The sequence below is a fragment of the Pongo abelii genome, chromosome 2, assembly GCF_028885655.2.
Source record: "Pongo abelii isolate AG06213 chromosome 2, NHGRI_mPonAbe1-v2.0_pri, whole genome shotgun sequence".
Classification (NCBI taxonomy): Eukaryota; Metazoa; Chordata; class Mammalia; order Primates; family Hominidae; genus Pongo; species Pongo abelii.
In genome coordinates this window covers 108,129,854-108,135,972 of record NC_085928.1, presented here as the reverse complement: position 1 = coordinate 108,135,972, position 6,119 = coordinate 108,129,854, and positions in this window count along the sequence as shown.

The following is a 6,119-nucleotide window of genomic DNA, read 5'->3' as shown; positions in this document are numbered from 1 at the left end:
GGCTTACTGCAACCTTCACCTCCCAGGTTCAAGCAATTCTCCTGCCTCAGCCTCCTGAGTAGCTGGGATTACAGGTGCATGCCACCACGCCCGGCTAATTTTTGTATTTTTAGTAGACACGGGGTTTCACCATGTTGGTCAGGCTGAGCTCGAACTCCTGACCTTGTGATCCACCTTCCTCAGCCTCCCAAAGTGCTGGGATTACAGGCATGAGCCACCGTGCCTGGCCTACCATGAATATTTTTTTAAAGGTAGCATCCAGAATTAATAATCTTCTCCAACAAATTTCATTAGTAGTCAGGGAACTGCAAATTAAAATCAAAGTAAAATACTACTTTTTTCATTACACTAAAATCCATTCAAGTCTGATAATACCTAGTACTGAGTTGGAGTAATAAAAACTGCTAACGGGACAGTTAGTTGGTCACCACTTTGGAGAGAAATTTGTCAGTATCTAGTAAAAGTTAGTGATACACCTTCTATTTTCATCTGTTCTGCCCTGCTACCACAGAATACCTGAGACTGGGTAATTTATAAATAATAGAAATGTATTTCTAATGGTTCTAGAGGCTGAGAAGTCCAAGATTGAAGGGCCAGCCTCTGCAGAGAGACTTCTTGCTGTGTCATGCCATGGCAGAAGGGCAAAGAGGGCAAGAGAGAGCAAAAGCAAATTCACAGCATCAATCCCTTTTATAATCAGCATTACTCTATTAATGAGGGCAAGACCCTCATGGCCTAATCACCTCTAAAAGGTCACACCTCTTAATACTATTGCAATGGTAATTAAGTTTCTAATACATACTTTTTGGGAGACATTTTCAAACTATAGCACCTACCCTATAGCCCAACATTTCTACTCCTAAGAGTATACCCTAGAGAAATTCTGCATAAATATCTAAAGAGGGGTCATTGTTGCATTGTTAAATAGTGGAAAATTGGAATCAATTACTATGTCTACCAGCAGCAGAAGATGGCTTTTTAAAAATTGTGATTTATTCATGAAATGGAATATTGCATAAAGTATGCTCCATCTCACCAGATGAAAACATTTTTCACTAGGACTATTTCAAAAGTAGTCTTATCACTGGGCTTCTCTATTATGCATAAAAATTTTAAGTGAACATGTTCTTTGACCTAGTACTCCTACTTTTAGGAATTTGCCCAAAAGGGACAATTATACTACTGGGATAAATCTTTGAATCATAAAGTAAGTTGTAAATGGTATAAGCAGTGTGTCTTATTTTTATTTAAAGCACGTTAACAATATTACACTTAGAGTAAAAAATAAATAAATAAAACATGTGAATAATAAACACCCAATTTAGAACAAGTGTTGACAGTGGAGAGGGAAAGAGAGAGAGAGAAAGAGAAATGGGGAGTGGGAGAGGGTACACAAGGAAATTTTACTTGCAGCTCCAAATTTTTACTTTTTAAACAATGAAGTGAATATGGCAAAATAAGATTTGTTAAAGTTGGGCAGCAGGTGCACAGATATTCTATCATTATCCTCTGAATATTTCTGTAGATTTAAATTGTCCATTAAAAAAATAAAATACACACATAATTTTTAAGATTAGTTTTTTTCTACTTCCTGGCCTTCACATGCACTGTTAACTTTACCTGGAATTCTTTATGCAGTAATTAAGAGCAAAGGTGTAGAGCAAGACTTCTTGAGCTTGGATCCCAGCACTGAGTTGATTTAGGGAGAATAACTTAATCTCTTAATCCCAAGAGAAAATATGATATAATAGTTTTGAGCCCATAAAGTTTTTGTAAGCATTAAATGTGACCTATATATGTAAAGCAATCTAACAGTGCCTATAGCATTTATAAGTGTCTGCATTACCAACTTCATCATTATCATGCCATGTCATGTCACCATCCACTACATTACCATCACTGTCACCATCATCATCATCACCACCACCATCATCATTAACTCCCTTTGTCTAGTCAATTCGTATTTGTTCTTCGTATTTTAGATACCTGTTAAAATATTTTTTCAAAGATGTCTACTCTGATTCTTCAGTACAAATTTGATTTCATAAGATCCCATCTTTTTGTCCATATACTTATAAAAATTTGTAGTTCTATATTTAATGTGTTTTTGTTGCTCAACATCTCTCTCCTACATTGTGTTAAGTTTTTTAAAGGGAAGGCGAGGATTAAAGAGAGACATAGAGAGAGAGAGAGAGAGACAGAGAGAGAGAGAGAGAGCGGTTCTACAGCAACACAGGTATATTAGAAAAACCTGCAGAGGTGGGGACCAGCTTAATGCCAAAGCCCCCCACTGCTTATAGGCTGGGGTACTTATAGACCTGGGGGTACTTATAGGCCTGGGTGGGTAGGGTCTGGGCAGTATGGCTTGCTGCCCAAGAAGATGTTGATAAGACGTTCCCACGATGAGGCAGTTTGGTCCTTGCTCCCGTAGAGTGTGATGCTCCTTGCACTTTTTCCAAGCAGAATGTGATAGGGATGTTCCTTCAGGTGGACCTTTGCCTGGCAGGGTATGATAAGGATGTTCCTGTGCCTTGGAATCAGGTAGTTAGACAGGATGTTTCTCACAGCCTGAACCCCCATGGAATGTTTCACTTTGACCAGGGTCTGCAAAATGGCAGGGGGCTTACAAAATGGTGCAGTTTGGACTAACACCTTGGAACACAAAAGTTTCTTGGGGCCAAAGCTGGCTTATTAGTCTGTTTTCATGCTGCTAGTAAAGACATACCTGAGACTGGGTAATTTATAAAGAGAAAAGAGGTTTAACGGACTCACAGCTCCACATGGCTGGAGGCCTCACAATCACGGGGGAGGCAAAGGAGGAGCAAAGGCACATCTTATATGGTGGTAGGCAAGAGAACATGTGCAGGGGAACTGCCCTTTATAAAACCATGAGATCCTGTGAGACTTATTCACTATCAAAAGAACAGCACGGGAAAAATCTGCCCCCATGATTCAATTACCTCCCACCAGATTCCTCCCATGACATGTTTTATATATATATATATGTATACATATATAGGTCACATTTAATTATGGGAACTACAATTCAAGATGAGATTTGGGTGGGGACACAGTCGAACCGTATCAGCTGGGTATGTTTTATTCACCTTTTTATACCCATTGTCATGTCTTCTGGACAAACAATGGATGTAAAATTGTATAGACTCTTGAGTACTCATTTGTTGAATGATAAATCAATCTATGAACCATTTGACCAGTATGCAGCAGCCATTAAAATTATGTTTATGAATAATTTACAGCATGGAAAAATTGGGGGTTGCTAGTAGAAAAACAAAAAGGTACAAAAGGATATATATAATAAGCCTACAATGCCATATAAACAATACTAACAGCAAAAACAAATTATAAATTAGGGGAAGATGGGGCAGATAGAAGTAACCTAAAATACTAACATGTTGTTTTGGGGTCATGAAATTATGGATGATTATGCTTCCCTTAATTTTTACTTTCTATGTTTGATTTTTTTATGGTAAATGCATTTTTATAGAGGTGGAATTCACATAACGTGAAATGAACAATTTGGTGGCATTTATTATATTCACAATATTGTACAACCACTAGCTCTACTTCCAAAACATTTTCATCACTCCAAAATAAAACCTTGTACCCATTAAGCAGTTACTCCCCATTATTTCGTCTCTTAGCTCCTAGCAACCACCAACCTGCTTTCTGTCTCTAGGGATTTACTTATTCTGGATATTCCATAAAAATGGAGGCACAATATGTACATTTTATGTCTGGCTTCTTTCGCTAAGCATGTTTTTGAGGCTAATCCACATTGCAGCATGTATCAGTACTTCATTTCTTTTTATGAATGACTGTATACAGACCACAATTTGTTATCCATTTTTTGGTTTATGGACATTTGGGTTGTTTCCATCTCTCAACTATTGTGAATAGTGCTGATATGTATATTTGTGTACAAGAATTTGGTTACGTATTTTCAATTCTTTTGTGTATATATCTAAGATGAAATTGCAGGGTTATATGCTAATCCTACGTTTGGCATTTTTTTTAGGAACCATTAAACTGTTTTCCAAATCTGATGCCTCATTTTATATTCCTACTAGCAATGTAAGCGAGTTCCAATTTCTCCATATCCTCAACAACACTTGTTATTTTCTATTTTTGTTATAGCCATTCTAATGAGTGTAAAGTGATATATCATTGTGGTTTTCTTTCCATTTTCCTTATGACCATTGATGTTGAGTTCCTTTTCATGTACTTTTTGGTCATTTATATATCATCTTTGGAGAAATGTCTCTTTGTGTATGTTTTGCCCATTTTTAAACTAGATTGTCTTTGTTGTTGACATGCATGCATTCTTTAAATATTCTGCATACTAGGCCCTTATCAGATATATGATTTGCAAATGTTTTTTTCTCATTTTACTGGCTGTCTTTTCACTTTATTGATAATGTCCTTTGATGCCCAAAAGTTTTTATTTTGATGAAGCAGATTTATCAATTTATTTCTGTTATTGCTCATGCTTTTGATGTCACCTCTAAGAATTTATAACCAAATCAGAGGTAATGAAGATTTACCCCTCTATTTTCTTCTAAGAGTTTTATAGTTTTGACTCATTTACTTAGGTCACTGATTCATTTTTAGTTAATTTTTGCATATGATGTGAGGAAGAGGTCCAACTTTACTCATTTGCATGTGGATATCCAGCTGTGCCAGCACCATTTGTGAAGAGGCTATCATCTCCTCATTTAATAATAGTATTGACACCTTTGTTGAAAGTCAATTTATAATAAATGTATGAGTTTATTTCTGGAATCTAAATTCTATTCCATTGATCTACATGTCTATCCTTGTATCAGCATCACACTATCTTGATTACTGTAGATTTGTAGTAAGTTTTGAAACTAGAAAGTGTGAGTACCACAATATTCTTCTTTTTCTTTTTTAAAGATTGTCAGGGCCTCTTGCAATTTAATAGGGATATGAGGATTGACTTTTCTATTCTGCAAAATTAAAATTTTGATAGAGATTGCATTGAAACTGTAGGTAGCTTTCAGTAACATTGCCATCTCAACAATTTTAAGTATTCTAGTTCATGAATATGAGCTTTCTTTCTCTTTATTTAGGTCTTCTTTAATTTCTTTCAAAAGTGTTTTGTAGTTTTAGGGTACAAGTCTTTCACCTTTAAATTTTGGTGAAATTTATTCCTAGGTATTTTTTTATGCTACTGTAAATAAAATTATCTTCTCAATTTCCTCATTGGATGTTCATTGCAGGTGTATAGAAACTCAACTGATTCTTTGTGTTGATCTTATGCCGAGACCAGCTCAGTTGGGGAGACCCTAACCCAGCAACTCTAGAGGAATTAAAGACACAAACACAGAAATATAGAGGTGTGAAGTGGGAAATCAGGGGTCTCACAGCCTTCAGAGCTGAAAGCCTCAAACAGAGATTTACCCACATATTTATTAACAGCAAGCCAGTCATTAGCATTATTTCTATAGATATTAGATTAACTAAAAGTATCCCTTATGGGAAATGAAGGGATGGGCCGAAATAAAGGGATGGGTTGGGCTAGTTATCTGCAGCAGGAGCATGTCCTTAAGGCACAGATCGCTTATGCTATTGTTTGTGGTTTAGGAATGTCTTTAAGCAGTTTTCTGCCCTGTGTGGGCCAGGTGTTCCCTGCCCTCATTCTGGTAAACCCGTAACCTTCCAAGGTGGGTGTTATGGCCATAATGAACATGTCACAGTGCTGCAGAGATTTTTTTATGGCCAGTTTTGGGGCCAGTTTATGGCCAGATTTTGGGGGGCCTGTTCCCAGCATGTCCCCCTTCTTGGATTTGCAAAGCGATAAAAGCAAAGGCAGCTTTGTCTCCATGAGCTACTTCCTGCTGGAGTCAGGATCTGCATCTGCAGACTATACAAAGACAAAAAACACAGATTAAAAGCACAATCATCATTGAAATCACAGAGCTTCCAAGTGTTTTTATCCATTTTAATGGGTTACTAGCTGCTAATCTGTCTGCAGCTCCTTTAAGCACTCCAGCTCCTGGCATTAAGGTCAGGTGTGCCTGGGGTGCTTTAAATATTTGTTCTTTTAATTTTGCTATATCCAAAAACAAGTTTGT